The 18,961-nt window shown below is 34.6% G+C and overlaps 1 long non-coding RNA gene across 1 annotated transcript; it reads left to right on the top strand.

The window, feature by feature from the left end:
* Nucleotides 1-654: 654 nt before the first annotated feature.
* LOC138878624 (uncharacterized) lies at nucleotides 655-3,231 on the top strand. Its single transcript, XR_011402534.1, has 2 exons — nucleotides 655-834; nucleotides 1,199-3,231. It is a non-coding gene; the product is annotated as an uncharacterized lncRNA (long non-coding RNA).
* The last annotated feature ends 15,730 nt before the right edge of the window (nucleotides 3,232-18,961 follow it).

Below are 18,961 nucleotides of genomic sequence, written 5' to 3' on the forward strand. Positions count from 1 at the left end.
AGTAAAACTTCCCTACTATATAAAGGGGGGTTTGATTATTCATTAGGGACATTGTAACACACACATCAAGGCAATATACTCTTATTTTCTCTGTTATTCAAAGTTCTTATTTTAATCGAACGCTATTTATCATTTGTATTGAATCAACCCGCGTATCCTTAAGATCACTTACAAATTTAATTGTTATCCAGTTTTTAGGGTAAACACATGGAAAAACTGAGAAGTCATATATGAAATTAATCGCGAAAGAAACTATTATACGAACAGACACTGCTAAATCGCATTATATAAATTGTGAAAAGCGAATGGAAAAACCATTTAGATGTTTCCTTTATTTAAACTCGTAGGTTAATTAGCATATATCTATATATTAAATAAAGGAGGGAATTAGAAGAGATGATGTGGCATGACTCTAAAGCCATCAAATCTATTTTTCTTTTATCTCCTTTTTTTGGCATTTTTTCCTTTCTATTTTGTTCCACCAAAGCCATATTGAAAGAAGTAAAACTGAATGTTTTCTGTTATTTTGTGTATTTAATTGCCCATAAATTATGAGTATTTACTTCCCATTAAACTTTTATCTTTTACTACCTCAAAATGTAACATATAACTATCTAAACCCATTAAAACCCTTAACTTGCCGATTCACAAACATTAGCAGTTTTTTCATTGGAAAGAATATGAGAAATCTGACCCCTTGACTCTCAAAAACTTCCAATTCTCCATGGCCGTTCTATTGCGTCCATTCCCCCTCTCATGTAAGTTTGGAATTGCAAAGACTAGCTTTTGGCATTCCTATCATGGATAAGATCATTCACTTCAACAACAATATGGGTTTGTTTACTCTAATTTTTTCTTTGTTGGATTTATTTTAGTAATAACTAAACATATTGTATTATCACATATTAAATTTGTCAGAGAATTATTGATTATTGTTTATTGAGAATGTGAAATGCATTACAATATTTGTTTTTAAACGATATAGATAGGGAAGAAGCTCTTTCGAAATGATCTTGCCTCCCAATATCGATCTTGCTCACCATGTGATGTGGATAGAGAACTATATCAGATGCGCTATATATCTGACAGGGAAGCAAACGCTGTTGTGGGACACTTGGTCCTATCATTGAACGGCTAAATAGGCGGTTTTCTAATTTTTTTGGTGAAGCTAATCTGATTTTTTATGTGGCCTTTGCAGAGGATGTTGAAATCTAGAATATGTTCTGCAGAAGTTTTAGACAATGGATAGTAAGAATTATTCAACAAGCTCTTTAAGTAGCCAAATCGTAAGATCTGTCTTATTTTTACTGAGCATCCTGGAGGTTTTTTATTTGATAACTAATTATATGTAAATATGTGTGCAAGTAGGAAATTCTGATGAGAAGTTAGCCGATGCCATTTCCTTGTATTCAATTGCTTGTGAAATGCATAAGAAACCAATAGTTGTTGGACCCTTAATATCAATATGTATCTATAGGCTAAGTCCTACTAATGTATATCCTATTGATCTGTTGTTATTGTATATTATTAGTCTCCACCATAAGGAGTAAAATGATTTCTTTCTTTTTTCTGCAAAAGTTTTACAAGACTTAGCATATATTTTCTCTTCAGGAGCAAGTGAAAGGAGGCAAGTGTTTGGAATGGGGATCAGTTTGATAGTTAATTTTTTTCCTTTTTGAGCAGACTACTGGAGGCACTATATTGACTTTATGAGAGCAAATAAACAAATAGGATTCAATCAGGCAGAATTGATACAGAGGATTAATATACATCCGAGCTTGGGATCAAGCATGGTTGATTAAATTGTCTTTTAATAAAAAGGTTTATTAATTGCTAATCTTGAGGGCTAAATTATGTAGAAGATGTAGTTTTTTGGGACACAATTTTACTATTGGGGAGCATTGTATGGACTTTAAGGGGAATCAATTTCGTTTTTTTTGTCAATTTCTATGTTTAAGCTCGATGCTAATGCAAAGGTCTATTATTTTTCGGTTAAAAGGGCAAATTTTAGCTATACCTTGAGTTGAAAATGTGGGTTACAATTGGATACTGTTTTGCTTGGAACGAATTGCTCTGAATTGGGTTTTCTCATTGTGAATAATTAAATTTTTTATGATCTGTAGCCCATTAACTCCCTGACAACCAATTAGCACATCGCTCTCTTCATGCTTATTCATGCTCTTACTCCGTTACTCGCATTTATCGGTTGAATTTATTTTTTTAATATATTTTTCTTTTTTATATCATTAATTAAATTGATCGATAAGTGCAACTCTCTGCAATTTCTTTTTTAATTGTATCATTCAATATGCATGTAATATTTGTCTTTTTTAGTTGTATATATCTATGTGTACGTTGTGGGTGGATGAGCCATTTGCAAGAGGTTATTGGGTTAGCATAAAGTTTTTGAGGAAGCTATGTATAAGAAAGGTGTTTTCGCTTGATTATAACTTTTTTTTATTTCTTATATCTTATGTTTCCGTAATACTATAAATATATTCTGAGTTAGTGTATAATTAGTTATTTTCAGAGTGAAGTACACAATACCATTTGTAGGGTGAGAATTAACTTTATTTTTGTAGGTGATAAGAATGTATCCATCTTGGTTGTTGTTACAGGCTAGGTCAAGGTTGCGGTGACTGTTATTTTCGTTTCTAACATATCTTCAGTTTGTATTAGGTTAGCTGTCATGCATGATCCAATATTGGTGCACCCGATTAGGGATCAAGGTCGACAGAATGGTGAAAACATCTCCAGTTTACTTGCTACAAGTTATGCTTAATATTGAAGACCAAGCCAAGCAACAAGTATTATTACCTTAACAAAATTTTTGTCGAAGCTTCATTTTTTGAGGGGGATGGAGTCTGAGGTGGATGAAAACACGAAGTTGTTCTATTCCTTGTGAACTATAGGCATATGCACCTCTTATTCTTTGATTAGGCTTATATATTTTCTGTAGTTCAAGTGGGACAAAATGCATCTAAAATAGCTTCCATTTTATTGTTTATTCTTGTAAGGGCTTGAGCTTGTGTATATATTCATAGCATTTTCAAATGCAGAGGGAGAGCGCATGGTGTCTACTGTCTAATGTGCTTTATTCTTTTAGGAAAGGTGGAGGTTCAAATATATGTATAACTTCAATGACCTTTACAAGAAAACAACTTTATTATTTGTAGATTTTAATGGTATGGAAGCTATCCTTTGTCTTGAGGAATGCGGTTTGTATTTCAAGTTTAGATTGCATCTTGCAGATATTTCTTCAAATTTTTTTGCTGCATGGGCTATCTCTGGACTATGATTCTATAAGTTGTATTTCCTTCCTTTAATTGTTAATGTAAAAAAAAAAAAAAAATTATTCTCCACTTCCTATAAAAGCACACTTAATTTTTCAACAAAGATTGATTTTTTTAATAAATTGTGACGTTAGGCATATTTTGATTTTTTTTATAACCGCGCGAAGCGCGAATAAATTTACTAGTTTAGTATATCAATAGGAGGAATATGATCCTTCAGTTATTCAGGAATACAACAATTGCACTCTATGCAATGAGAAATAGCAGAAGAAGCAGCATATTCTATTAGCGGTGCCACGAAATTCAACCATTGGGCTTAATTGGGTCATGTTAATATATCGGCTCCTGTTGCTTTTTGAGCCGAGGGTCTCCTGGAAATAGCCTCTCTACCCTTCGGGGTAGGGGTAAGGTCTGCGTACATATTACACTCCCCAGACCCCACTTGTGGAATTATACTGGGTTGTTGTTGTTGTTGTTGTTGGGCTTAATTGGGTCATTCAACGATCCTGTTGTGTCCTGAGCTTCATTTGCTGCATCCAAATTCAAGTATTAATAATGTTCTCTTAGATAATATAATGGAAATTAAAATGAAAAATGCATGTTCCATAAATAGAAATAGCAAATAGAGAGCTTTTTTTTTCTTCTCTTTATGTCACGACACGACCCAGTTCAGGATTATGATCGGCGCTTCGGGGCAAGTGCCTCCAAGTAAGCGTCATCGATATTTTTACCGAAAATTCGACTGAGTTTTTCCTATTTTAAGATTATCCACAAATTTTTCGTTGTTTCATTTATTACTGGAGAAGCGGTTCAGATTTACTTTTCTACTAAATATATATAATCCATTTAGAATTAATATTGTGTATAATTATATATAATCAGTATATAATTTATGTATACCAGCTAAAAAAAATAAACAGTAAATTTGCATGGCTATTTGTATAAAGATCCTAATGGAAGATGCATGCAAATCGAAGGCCCTTTTTCTTTTGTTTCATTTTTTAGCGGGAAAAAAAAATCCAAATTTACTCATTTACGTATTATGGGATGTCTTAACTTTATCATATGTTATATTTTGAGTTCATTCATACCTTTATCGTTAGCAAATTATCTCATATTTGCTCTTGACTTAGGGAGCCTCTAGCATTGACCATGTGGATTTCACATGTCAATTTACTTTTGGAAAAAGTCGAACTATACTGCTTTATTTTTATTTTTTTTACTGTGATTCAAAATTATCATTTGGAGCTCGATGATTTAATTTGCTTATAACAAGGGTATGAATGACCTCATAGTGTAACACATGATAAAGATATTTCATATCGTACGTGAACGACTACTACTTTTTACCTTTTTCACCCTAAAAATATTACCAAGATGTTATCCGGTGCGCACAAAGTGCTGATCACCCGAATGCCAGAGGCCGTGATAGAGATTATAGCGGCTACGAGTTTTCCCTCCTACCAAAATAAATTACCAAGATAGAAAACTTACATTTGAGTAATGGGTGTGAAGGCTGAGCAGGCATATCCCTAGCAGCAACCTCTGAGAAAATCATCAGAAGCAAAAGCAAAGAAAATTTGATAAGCAAAAGATTTGACTTGAAAACCATTTTTGATGAATAAATGAACTCTAAAATGTGTGTTGATATTGATGTCGATAATTGTGGATGATTAAAATTCCTGCATTCCTATTTATAGAAACTTTAGATAGAAAGATTTTGGTGACCAAACCTATAACCTATGTGCTCGTATTAGGCAACTTTAAGATAACCTTTCTTGGGAAAAATAAATATTGTGGGATGCTTGTTGTTTTTAAGAAGTTATGTTAATACGGTCAAATTTCTTTGTAACAAGTTTGTTTATTTGATATTTTTTTTGTTGATATAGAAAATAAAAGTTACAACATAACATAAGAAATTAGTTCCAAAGAAAACTTGATCATTGTAATAAAGTGTTGTTACGTTATAGAGGATGACTATTACAGAGGAGTACTGAAACTTTTTTTTTTTTTTTTTTACTCAAAGGGTGTTCAAAGACCTTTTCAACAACAAAAGTTTCAATTATTGTTCCATATTTAGGTGGTCACTTTTACAAATTTGTTCTCTCTTTTATTTTTATTTCCTATAGTGTGGCTTGAACTATTTTTAAATGAAGAAACTTAGTGGGCATTTGGACATAAGAATTGTAAATTTTCGAAAGAAAGTGAATTTTTTTTTTACTAAAAATGTTATTTGAAAGTTAGAGTTGTGTTTGGACATGAATATAATTTTGGACTGTTTTTGAATTTTTGCGAGTGATTTGAAGTAAAATTTTTAGAAAAATAACTTTTTTGGAGTTTTTAAATTTTTTGAATAATTCCGAAATTAATCTTCAAGTGAATTAAAAATTTCATGGGTAAACACTAATTTCGGAAAAAAAGTGAAACCTATCACCTCTTGAGTATATTATTCGTTTTTGTTTGTTTAATCTTAGATGAGCTCTCAATTGAAATAAGCACTAATAGCTTGAACCGAATTAGCGAGACGGAACTTAAGTTGGCTAACGCTTTACAATTAATAATCATGTTAATTAAGAGATTAAATAATTTGGTTTAACGATTGTGTCTAGGAATAAGCCAATCATACCTTTTTATATAAATTATTTTTATTATATATAAGGGGTAGGGAAGCATAAATGAGGACATGATTACAAGGTAAGGAATCGGACTCTCCGTCACACGATTAAATTTCATGTAGCCAATTAATTTGATTTTGGCCTTTATTTGATTAAAACCATAACTTAAATAGAATTGCTAGTAATTGTTAAATTCTAGTGATTAGCCAAAGGACCTAATATTACTCGGAATAGCAAAATACGAAGTGAGAGTGAAGGCATGAAGGCATAGCAGCATGGCTGATTTACTTTAATTTAAAGTTGTGTGAGGGTAAAAGTTGGGGCAGCATTTATGTGGTTATGCCTTAGCACAAAATTGATAAAACGACTATAGTTCTCTTTTGAAATAAAAACGTGGTTTCTCGAATGAGTTTGAACTATATACATCATTGTGTAAAGAATTTTATACGCAGATTATATATATATATATATATGTATATTGTTATAGGTAATTTGTTTTATTTTTATTATAATTATAAATTCCACATTTTAAAAAGATTTGCTTGTATATAGTCTTTGGGTGACTGGATAGTGAATTATTTTTAATAACAGTGTATATTACTTAAACTCGACTCGATATATTAAGTTTTAAACGTTTAAAATCATTCTAGATGTCATCAATGTAATGAATTTCGGAGATGCTTACCATATTGCTATGCACCATGAGAAAAAAAAGGTAATCTCACTAAAATAAGTATATCTCTGTTTGACGTAGAGTTGGAGCTTAGAATTTTAATCAATTCAAAAGGTTTAGGCGGATTTAGAATTTAAAATTTACGAGTTTTGGTGATTTCTTGTTCGTTACGGAACAAATAACCTAGTTATGTTATTGACAAAAAACCTATTTATGTTGTTTATGTTGGTGCGCCCTTCTGGATGTAGGCATCGTCGTAATATGAACAAGATAGAGTTTAGGAAATTGAGTTCTTACAACTGAGCTCTACCACACGATCTAGAGTAAGAAGAAAGAGTGACAGTCCTAAATGCCCTGTAGCCTCCTACTTATAAGTGTGGTGCACGACATACCCAAAAACAAGACTCTACTAGACACGGCTTGTAGACTCCATAGGACTGAAATGCTCTGTACCACTTTTGTCACGACCCAAACCGATGGGCCGCGACGAGCACCCGATACCTTACTCAACCGAGTACCAACATAACGTATCTTTTCGTATCATGCTATCATAGGTGAATAAGACGGAAAGGTTGTCGTAGGATAACTAGAATAAAACATGTAATACCATCTTATACATAAGACATACAAGCCTATATGACCAAAATAACCACTCGTACACTGAACATAGGCCGATAAGGCCATACAATCTTTTACATACATGACATATGTCTACAAGTCTCAAAGAGTAGATAAATACCATAAAGGTCGGGATAGGACTCCGTCATACTAAACAATACACGTCCAAATCATACTGACCAAATAAGCAACTCCGGAGTAAATGGAGCGCACCAACATCTTCCGCAGAGCTGATAGCCCATTTGGAGGACTCTCGACCTGTCTATCGAGACCTGCAGGCATGAAACGCAACGTCCCCGGGCAAAAGGGACGTCAGTTCAAATAATGTACTGAGTATGTACGGAATGAAAATCAGTAAATAATAGACATGAGAGAAACATAGAGTAAAAGACTAGACATGTAAGTCTGGATAACTCTGCAACTCATGAAATACTTAGTGCCATGCATATGCGTATTAATGTCATGTCGTGCATATGTACATGTGTTCATAACATCATCAAGCCTCTGAGAGCATCCCATCATATCATCTCGGTCGTTGGGGGCAATCATCAATGCATACCAGCTGATCAGGTGGTGGTGCGTATATAACGTCGTAACCTTTTCTCATATCCCATATATATATATATATATATATATATATATATATATATATATATATATATATATATACGGGTATATAACACCATCTGGTCATAGATCAATGTACATGTAAATAAATGCAATGCATGAGAAATATGTCAATAAACCTTTCGAAACGTCATAAGACCATTATGCCTTTGATTAATATCACGAAATAAACTTTATCAACTTACGTATTTTCTGTGACCCATGAACAGATGATAGAATAATATGACACATGGGGAATCAAGAACATAGGCATCTCTAGCATTTTTATGAATAGAGTCATTTATGGAAGTCGTGCATTTGCTCATTTCATTTGTATCATTTGGATCATGCTAAAAAGAAAGAAGGGATAGCGTTAACATACTTGAACCGATTTTCTTGACAATCCCTTTAACACATGTTGATTGTGATAACACATAATGGCAAGATCGGAGTAGGAAAAAATCCGTATGATATTCTTAAAAAAGATTTCACCATACTCCCTTATGATTGCAAAACCTTACGTTACTTTGAATCGTTGAAGATTTTGCATGCTTATGTGATATATGCAGATTCATGGCTAACGTTACTTATGTCTGTTATTTATGAATTAGAGATATCCTACATGTGCAGGTTCATACTTGAATGGCTAATGTTACTTATGTTGGATATTTATGAATTTGAGATATCTCACATATGGATGTGGGCCCCACACTTGTGGATGATTTGGCCAACTATTATTCTAAATATGCCACCTATATGTGAGCTTTAAGAGTCACATTTTGTTGGCTGCCACGTTTAAGGATTAAATCCTTATCCAATAATTTCTTAATTATAAGTTAACCTCACACTTGAAAATTCATAATTACCCAATTATCCACATAATTAAGAATTATCCCAAATTACTTAAACTACTACTTATTTTTAACACACCTTATACATTTTACTATTATAGTCATGTAGTATCTTGTATGACACTAGTCCATAAATACCAGGTATTATAGCTCGGACTGTATTTTATCCTAAAATGTCAAACTTTGACGAAATTTATTTTCTTCGATTTGCTTACCCTCTCACCTTCACGAATTTCCTCATCACTTGTTTGAAATAGCATAATGCTTATAATCTCAAAATAATCTCATTCCCGAACTTACATCGATTAACTTACGACGAAACTTTAACGTATGAAAATGCGAGATGTAACATCTCATTTTTCGATCCATCAATTTAATTATGGCATACTTTCAAGTACGAAAATATGGGGTGTAACATCATCCCCTCCCCCCCTTTGGAACATTCGTCCTCGAATGTTGATTGATGCACTTATCATTTTCATAGCTTATGTCTTCCGAATATTTTAGTACTCTCTGTGCCATCCATGCAACTTTTCTGTGAATAATTTCAAAGGCCAAGACATTCCTCCCTTTAGGCCTCTTTCTCACACCACGACTCGTGGTCGTAATCCTTCCAATCTTGTAACTATTGATACCTTTTATCATGCAGCCTGTATGACTCTGACTTTGTAAGTGCACCTATGCGATTCTTCTCTCTTTTTTTCTCCAGTGTTTTATCCATCTTTGTCATGACCCGAATTTCCTATCGTCAGGACCGTGATGACGCCTAACATCGCACTCACTAGGAAAACCAATGTTAGAGTTCTATTCACCTTTTTTTTACATTTTATAGTTAAAATTAACAAAGCTAAATCACACTGAAATAAATGCGGAAGTACACAATAAGCCGGTTATCCATATACTATTAACAATATCGAAACTATTACCACCTAGAAACTGGTATCACAAACCACAAACATACTAAGAATATTTACAAGTATTAGTTTGAAAGAAAAGTACATCTGTCTCGAAAGAAGATAAAACAGGAATGTAGAAACATAGGAGGGGACACCAGGGCCTGCGGACGCCTGCAAGACTACCTTGGGTCTCCTAGATGAATGCCCGCAACTGACCTCTCGATCAGCCACGACCAACTCCAAAATTTACATAGAAAGTGCAGAGTACAGTATTAGTACAATCGACCCCATGTACTCGTAAGTGCGAAGCCTAACCTCGACGAGGTAATGACGAGGCTACAACGGTGCATTTATAATATAACCTGCATACAGTATATAATAAAGTAAAAGAAAGTACGGAACGAAATGAAACAGTAACTTGCAGCAAAAATAAATGCGGAACTCAATTATCTTGCCAGTACTCAGCTATAACCAATCCTTAAGAGAGTTACAATGCTATAGAATAACATCACATCAGAGAAAGAATACATAAACAATAAAATGATGCGGCGCGCATCCCAATCCCACCATATCATTAGAAACAATATGAACATTCACTCTTATTGCTCCTATTGTGGCATGCAACCCGTTTCCACCAGTCCACCCTTATTGCTCCTCAATATATACCCTTATTCCTCTTGTTGTGGTGTGCAACCTGATCTCACATGTCCACCTTTATTACTCCTGTTGCGGCGCGCAACCCGATCCCAATAGGCAATCATATTTCACCCTTATTCCTCCTCAATATATCACCCTTATTCCTCCTGTTGCGACATGCAAGCCGATCCCACCATATCAGTACCAATCATACAATAAGAACAGAAATTTTACAATTTTGGCCCAAAACATTCCACAATATTTAAGCCTCAAAACAAAGCAAACAGAAATCTATACCATTATGAAACTTCACTCAATTAATACTACACAGCGAGACCAACCGAAAAGTACCATGAAGCACCGATAAACTAACTTAAACAAATAATGTAATACAATGAAACTACGGAATAATTAATACCTTCAGTAAAGAAAACAACATTTAACAAGAAGCAATTAGACATGGAAGCACCAATAAGCATGTGGCAGTTAAGATAGGAAGATAATATATTAGGAACAGGGAAGGGAACAAGCTAAACAAATGATTTGGCGGCGCATAGGTACTCGTCACCACACCTATACGCCATACACATGGAATTTCACATAGAAATTAAGTCGGGGATCTCTAATCCCTTGAGTCAACGTTAGACCAAATACTTACCTCTAGCCAACGACCAACTCAAAGCTCAATTACCGTTTTTTCTCTAGATTCCACCTCCAATCCACTCGTATCTAGTCATAATTAACTTAATAACATCAATTATCGCTAAAGAAATTAATTCCAATGCATAATTATAGGTTTTCCACCATTTTCCCCAAAAAGTCAAAAATTGACCTCGGGCCCGCTTGGTCAAAACCTGAAATTCGGACCAAAACTCGATTACCCATTCACCCACAAGTCCGGATATACAATTGGTTTTGCAATCCGACCTCAATTTGAAGTCTAATTCCCCAAATTTTGAAATTCCTAAATTTTACCCATAGATTCCCAATTTCACCATGAAAATCCTAGATTCTAGGTTGAAATCTTGTTATAAGAAGTGAAAGATTGAAAGAAAAGAGTTAAGAATCATTTACCTATGATTTGGGGAAGAACTAGCCTTTGGAAAATCGTCTCTTGAAGTTTAGGTTTTACAAATTTGGGAAATGAATCAAAAATCCCGTCTAAGTCCCTTTTACATAGCTGCAGATATCGCATTTGCGACCTAAGCTTCGCAATTGCGAAGCTTGCAAATGCAAAGAACCATCACAAATGCGAATTCCTCCACACCTCTGTTGCCTTCGCAATTGCGAAGGTAAGTTTGCAATTGCAAACATGGTCCTCCGCAAATGCGACGAAATGATCGCATTTGCGATCACTGCCCTCCCCAGTTTTACTTCGAAAATGCGAAGAAATATTCGCAATTTCGAAGACTGCATGGCCAAGATTCTTATCGCAATTGCGATGAAAGTCTCGCAAATACGGAACCTGAAGGGATCGCAATTGCGATGCCTGATCTCGCAATTGCGAGATCAAAGGCCTGCAAGGTTCAGTCATACCAGCAAATTTTCCTAAGTTCCAAAACACTCTGTAGCCTATTCGAAACTCACCTGAGCCCTCGGGGCTCCAAACAAAACATGCACACAAGTCTTAAAATATCATACGAACTTGTTCGCGCGATCAAATCGCAAAAATAACATCTAAAACTACGGATTTAACACCAAAACACTTGAAATTCCTCTTTTCTCAACCGGATGCCCGAATCACGTCAAATAAACTTCATTTTCACCAAATTTCACAAACATGACTTAAATATTATATTAAACCTGTACCGGGCTCCAAGACCAAAATACGGGCCAAATACTAACGAAATCAAACATTAGTCATTTTCTTTAAATCCTTAGATTTTCTGTTTAACATTTTTTAACAAAAATTCATTACTCGGGGTAGGGACCTCTGAATCCGATTTCGGGCATATGCCCAGGTCCGACATTTTACTACAGACCCACCAGAACCATCAAAATACTGGTTCAGGTCCATTTACTCAAAATGTTGACCGAAGTTCATAAAAATCAACTTTTAAGGGAAAAATTATCATTTTTCTCAAATTTCCACATAACGGCTTTTCGGAAACATGCCCGGACTGTGTACACAAATTGAGGAGGAATAAAATAAGGTTTTGAAGACCTCAGAATACCGAATTGGGTTTTAAAATATAAGATGACCTTTCGGATCATCACAATCTTTATGCCTCACTTTGGGAACATATATAGAACTTGACAAGATGTCCTTCTGGGCATCTATAGGTGCACTAAAGTTCTTTGCTCAGTACTTTGTCAAACTTATGACTATTTCTATGTCTTGTTTCATAGCCCCAGTTAACCATCCACGTGACTTTACGGTATCTAGGTAGGTCATACTATACCATAACTCCTACTTAGATTTATCGTTACTGAGGCCTACTACCAAACTCCAGGTTATTCTCATTGCTTATCCTATATATATAAATCTAAGTCCTTTAATGCTTCTTTATTACTTTTCATCTTAAGACCGATGGCCCAATCTCATCTCATACTTTGTAACTTTTATCTATCCATTGTTGGTTCACCTCAATATTGATCTATAATCCACCACTGATAACTTGAAACTTCTTACGTAATATATTATCACTAGGGCTTACATCTCATCAGGGAATATCTAAAGTGGCTTGCCTAATCCACCTAGGGGCGACACTATACTTCAATAACCATATTTCATAGCATCTCAATGTCATTCTCCTTACGAGATTAATTTAATCCTGTACAATTCATCAAATCATTACTCAATCGAAGGCCCAAACATCATCCTTTATCTATCACAATTACACCCTTATTCTACTATCAGGGCAGGATTCCATCTCTTTTAAATTCTACTAGTCTTAGACTCCTTTGAATATATTCAGGTTATACTGAGCTTTTTATAATTCTTGTTCTCATGGGCTTAATCCAGAGGACTTATCCCTTCTTCTTTTAACTTATACCGGAGTCTTCTACGGATGTATAATTGTCAACATATATATTGCATGGATAATACTCTGAAATCTTAAGTGCATTCAAAATGAAATTATCTCTGGATCATTGATCGAATAATTCCTTTTGTTCCTTCTCAACTTTCTTTAAATGCAAGTAATTGATTTTCCTGGTTGTTCTACCACTTGTTGCATGCATACTTAACTTATTTTAGTGCCCATACATATTGGAAATCTATACAACTCATATGATCTTGAATATCACTTCTAATTTTTACTTCCCGTCCATTAGCCATGGTATGTGCCACTTTCTTATGGAGCGCATACAACGTTGTTGTGAGACTGTTGTTATAAGATCACTTACTCTTTAGGTCACTGAGCTTAGGTTGAAGCCTTCCTCCTTACTTCCTCAGCTAGTCTTTTATTGTAGTACTTAGGGAGGGCCCTCTAACTCTTGTAATGTTATGAGCTTGTTATATTGTATACCCGAAGAAGTTTTTGAAGTTCTTACTCGCCTATAAATATCTGTAGTTACATACCTCTGTGCACTTGTGCTCGTGCGGTTGCTTCTGAACTGAAGTTTTTACTGACTTCCCAGTAGCATTCTCTTTTATTTCCGTAATACTCATACGATACCTTTAACTACCCCAAATCATATATGAATATTTCTCAAGGGTTCCGATGTCATATCTGCGAGACTGAATTCCCTATGTTGGGGTTCACTATGTTTATCTTGCATGATCTGCTGATTTGTGGATAACCTCTTGTCTAGCCATGACTAGGCTTTTCCTGAATCAACTACTAATTACTCGTTGGCCCATTCTCATAAGAATATTCCGTGTAATCTTTCTTGAGTCATTTCCTTTTTCTTAACTTGCATCCCCCGCTGGCTTCTTATCTATCTATAATATCTCGGGCAGGAACCTTTACTTCCTTTGCTTGACGTCGTGTTTGTATAATGTTCTAGAATTGTAGTATATCTGTAGGATTTGAATGAGTGTAATCTCACCCCTTTCTCATTTTTATCGTATTTTTCCTTTACCATTCCATAGTTACTAGAACCAAATTCTGACTTAATGCCACATCACTCTATATCCCTCCCTCATTCAGGGGAGTACTAAGAGTTGGAGCTACGACGACCTACCTATAGATGTTTTACCTCTTCATCTTTGACGTCCTTTCATATCATCGATGACCCTTACTCGCCTTGTGGTAATCCTTCAGTACCAAGGATAACAAAATTACTTACTCGCGATGGTGACACTTAGTGTAACTGGCACATACAGTCTCTTAAGCTTAACTTTGCTCACATTGCTTGCTTTAGGGAAGCGTCATCCTGAATGACCATTCTCTGAATTTCTCATGAATCTTCTTCTGTTGTTCATTCTATTATCATCGGAACGCAATATGAAATTCTCATGATGCTGACTATTATCAAATCATTCAGTCCCTAATTCATGTTTAGTTTATCTTTTTCACCAGCCCATACTCATTTCTATTACTCTGGAGTTTAACTCTCCCTTCTGGCAGTTGCGTTGGAGTCACAAACTTATTTCTCGAAATGAGAATATAACTTTATGGCCTGTACTCTTTTGTTGTCTCAAGGCCTGTTACTTCTCGTCTTTTTTTTCACTTGACTATAGACTCTTTAATACTGTCATTTTTTTCTACCGTTGTTATCCATGTATCACACCTTACTCCTAATGCTTCATTAACTCTTTTCTTATTTCACTGCTAACATTTTTTTCTATCATTTTATTCTGAAAATTTCAACAAGACATTCCTTTGCTTTTAGCTACCCTTGTTCCATCCAGTGTCTCTTCGGGTTGCCTAACATCTTTCTCTACTAGGAACGGGAGCCACACTAAGGTAATATTTATCCCTTACATGATTCTAGTGCCTATCTTTGTAGTACTCATATTCAGCTATACTATTTTGTGCACCATATGGGTGTCTTACTAGGAGGTCTATTAGCACATTGGCAATATCTTTCGGAAATATCAACTAACACAAACAATCCATCCACCATTTTGGGTCGCTCTAACCCCAGCCGGATCCTGGTATCCGTCCTTCTCTTAAACTATATCATGCTAGCTTCCATAGGGAATAATTGAAATGGGTGTGACCAATTGTGCATACCTTTGTTATTGTTGAAAGTAACTCACAATGATTAAATTTTTCTGCTTGCATTGAAAATATCGATTATCTTCATTAACTGGGTACCTTGTACCGTTCTCATCTTTCTCCTTTTACTTGTTGAAGCGTGTATCTACCTTTTGAATCTCTTATTGTTTTTCACCATATGGGTGGATAGATATTCTTGCCTTAGGGATCCTTATCAAGAAGCTTATACATCTTAGTACACACATGATCTGGTGAATACCTCATATTTATCCATTATAAGCATAATTCAAAAATCGAGTTCCTCTAACTCAACTCTTCCAAAGCTATATCTCTTACCATCCGTCCTTCTGAATGTAGGCATCGTCGTATTATGAACAAGATAGAGTTTAGAAAATTGAGTTCTTACAACTGAGCTCTACCACACGATCTAGAGTAAGAAGAAAGAGTGACAGTCCTAAGTTCCATGTATCCACCTACTTATAAGTGTGGTGCACGACACACCCATAAATAAGACCCTACTAGACACGGCTTGTAGACTCCATAGGACAGAACTGCTGTGATACCACTTTTGTCACGACCCAAACTGATGGGCCACGACAAGCACCCAGTACCTTACTCAATCGAGCATCAACATAACATATCTTTTCATATCATGTTACATAGGTGAATGAGACGGAAAGTCTGCCGTAGGATAATTAGAATAAAACATGTGATACCATTTTATACATAAGACACACAGGCATATATGACCAAAATAACCACTCGTACACTGAACATAGACCGACAAGGCCATACAATCTTTTACGTACATGACATATTTCTACAAGCCTTTGAGAGTAGATAAATACCATAAAGGTTGGGACAGGGCTCCGGCATACTAAACAATACACGTCCAAATCATACTGAACAAATAAGCAACTCCGGAGCAAATGGAGCACACCAACATCTTCCGCTGAGCTGATCGTCTACTTGGAGGACTCTTGACCTGTCTAATGGGACCTGCAGGCAAGAAACGCAGCGTCCCTAGGAAAAAGGGACGTCAGTACAAATAATGTACCGAGTATGTAAGGAATGAAAATCGGTAATTAATAGACATGAGAGAAATATGGAGTAAAAGACTAGACATGTAAGTCTGGATAACTCTGCAACTCATGAAATACTTAGAGTGTCATGCATATGCGTATGAATGTCATGTCATGCATAGGTACATGTGTTCATAACATCATCAAGCCTTTGAGGGCATCCCATCATATCGTCTCGGTCATTGTGGGCAAATCATCAATTTATACCAACTGATCAGGTGGTGGTGCGTATATAACGTCGTAATCTTTTCCCATATTCCATATACATATATATGCACATACATATATACGGGTATATAACGTCATCTGGTCATGGGTCAATGTACATGTAAATGAATGCAATGCATGAGAAGTATGTCATAAGACCATTATGCCTTTGATTAATGTCACGAAATAAACTTTATCAACTTACGTATTTTATGAGATCCATGAACAGATGATAGAATAATAGGACACATGAGGAATCAAGAACATATGCATCTCTAGTATTTCTATGAATAGAGTCATTTATGGAAGTTGTGCATTTGCTCATTTCGTTTGTATCATTTGGATCATGCCAAAAAGAAAGAAGGGATAACCTTAACATACCTGAATCTATTCTCGTGACAATCCCTTTTAACACACGTTGATTGCGACAACAAGTAATGGCAAGATTGGAGTAGGGAAAAATCCGTATGATATTCTTGAGAAAGATTGCACTGTACTCCCTTATGATTGCAAAACCTTACATTGCTTTGAATTGTTGAAGATCTTGCGTGCTTATGTGATATATGCAGATTCATGGCTAACGTTACTTATGTTGGTTATTTATGAATTTGAGATATCTTACATGTGCAGATTCATACTAGAATGGCTAATGTTACTTATATTGGTTATTTATGATTTGAGATTTCTTACATATGGATGTGGGCCCCATACTTATGGATGACTTGACCAACTATTATTCTAAATATGCTACCCACATGTGAGCTTTAAGAGTCGCATTTTGTTGGCTGCCATATTTAAGGATTAAATCCTTATCCAATAATTTCTTAATTATAAGTTAATCTCCCATAAAAATTCATAATACCCAATTATCCATATAATTAAGAATTATCCCAAATTACTTAAACTACTACTTATTTTTAACACACCTTATACACCTTACTATCATGGTCATGTAGTACCTTGTATGTCACTAGTCCATAAACATCGGTATTATAGCTCAAACCGTATTTTATCCTAAAATGTCAAACTTTGACGAAATTCATTTTCTTCGATTTGCTTACCTTCTCACCTTCACGAATTTTCTCATCACTTGTTTGAAATAGCATAATTCTTATAATCTCAAAATAATCTCATTCATAAACTTACGACGAAACTTTAACGTACGAAAATGCGGGATGTAACATCTCATTTTTCGAGCTTCCATCAATTTACTTATGGCGTACTTTCACGTTGGAAAACATGGGGTATAATATTTAGATTTTGTTTTTGGTTGTATACTGTCATGATATTCTGGTTTATAATTTTACTACGTTCGAACATTTAAAATAATAACACCAGTACTTTTCGATAAAAAAAACGAACGATTTAGCTATTTATTTCATTATTTATTTCGAGATGCATTCTTGATTATCTATTAGCGTGTTGATTGCATCGTTGGATTGCCTAACGGAAGCGTTTGGTGCCATCACAAACTATGATGGGAATTGGTTCATGACAGATAGAAAATACAAATTTTCAGTATTATTTTCTTTTTTCCACGATTTTTTATTTTCTGTCTAATAAATAATAAATCAATTAAAATAGGAATTAGCCAATCCTACTTGAACCACCCGACCTAATACCCATATATATAAATTAAAATAATACTAAAAATGAATCCTTCAAAATACGATACTTCTATCTTTTATTTATCTTTTCAAGATTTTCATTTAAATTTATAGCATTTTTATTTCAAATGCTTTTAATTATACCTTTTATTTTTTGGTCAGATGTATTCCAAACAAGTTTTTTTTTCGGGGAAGGATTTATTTTTAGTATTATTTTAATATATGCATATGGGCATTGGGTTGGGTTGGGTTGGGTTGGGTCATTCCTATTTTAAAAGAAAAATACAAAATTGATCAGTCGACTAAACTAAATGCATTCACTAGATAAAAAATATATAAAATATGTATAAAAATATATTTTATCAGCTATTAACTTTTGAAGAGGTTAAATATTTCTCCTATTTTAATTGGATTATTATTTATTATACTGAAAAATAAAAAATAAAAAACACGAAATAAGAAAATACTATCGTAATATTATATTTTTCGGTCACTATCTTATAGCAAGGATACGAATGACCTCATAGTATATATATATCAGTTGATAAAGATATTTCGCTACAGTAAACAACTACACTTTTTACCCTTTTTACCCAAAAACATTTACCAAGAGAATATAAAAGGCAGCAAAAATAAGATAAAAAACTAACATTTGAGTAATGGGCGTGAAGGCCCTGCAGGCATATCCCTAGCAGCAACCTCTGAGAAAATCATCAGAAACACAAGCAAAGAAAATTTGATAAGCACAAGATTTGACTTGAAAACCATT

Source organism: Nicotiana sylvestris, chromosome 1 (genome assembly GCF_000393655.2).
Source record: "Nicotiana sylvestris chromosome 1, ASM39365v2, whole genome shotgun sequence".
Classification (NCBI taxonomy): domain Eukaryota; kingdom Viridiplantae; phylum Streptophyta; class Magnoliopsida; order Solanales; family Solanaceae; genus Nicotiana; species Nicotiana sylvestris.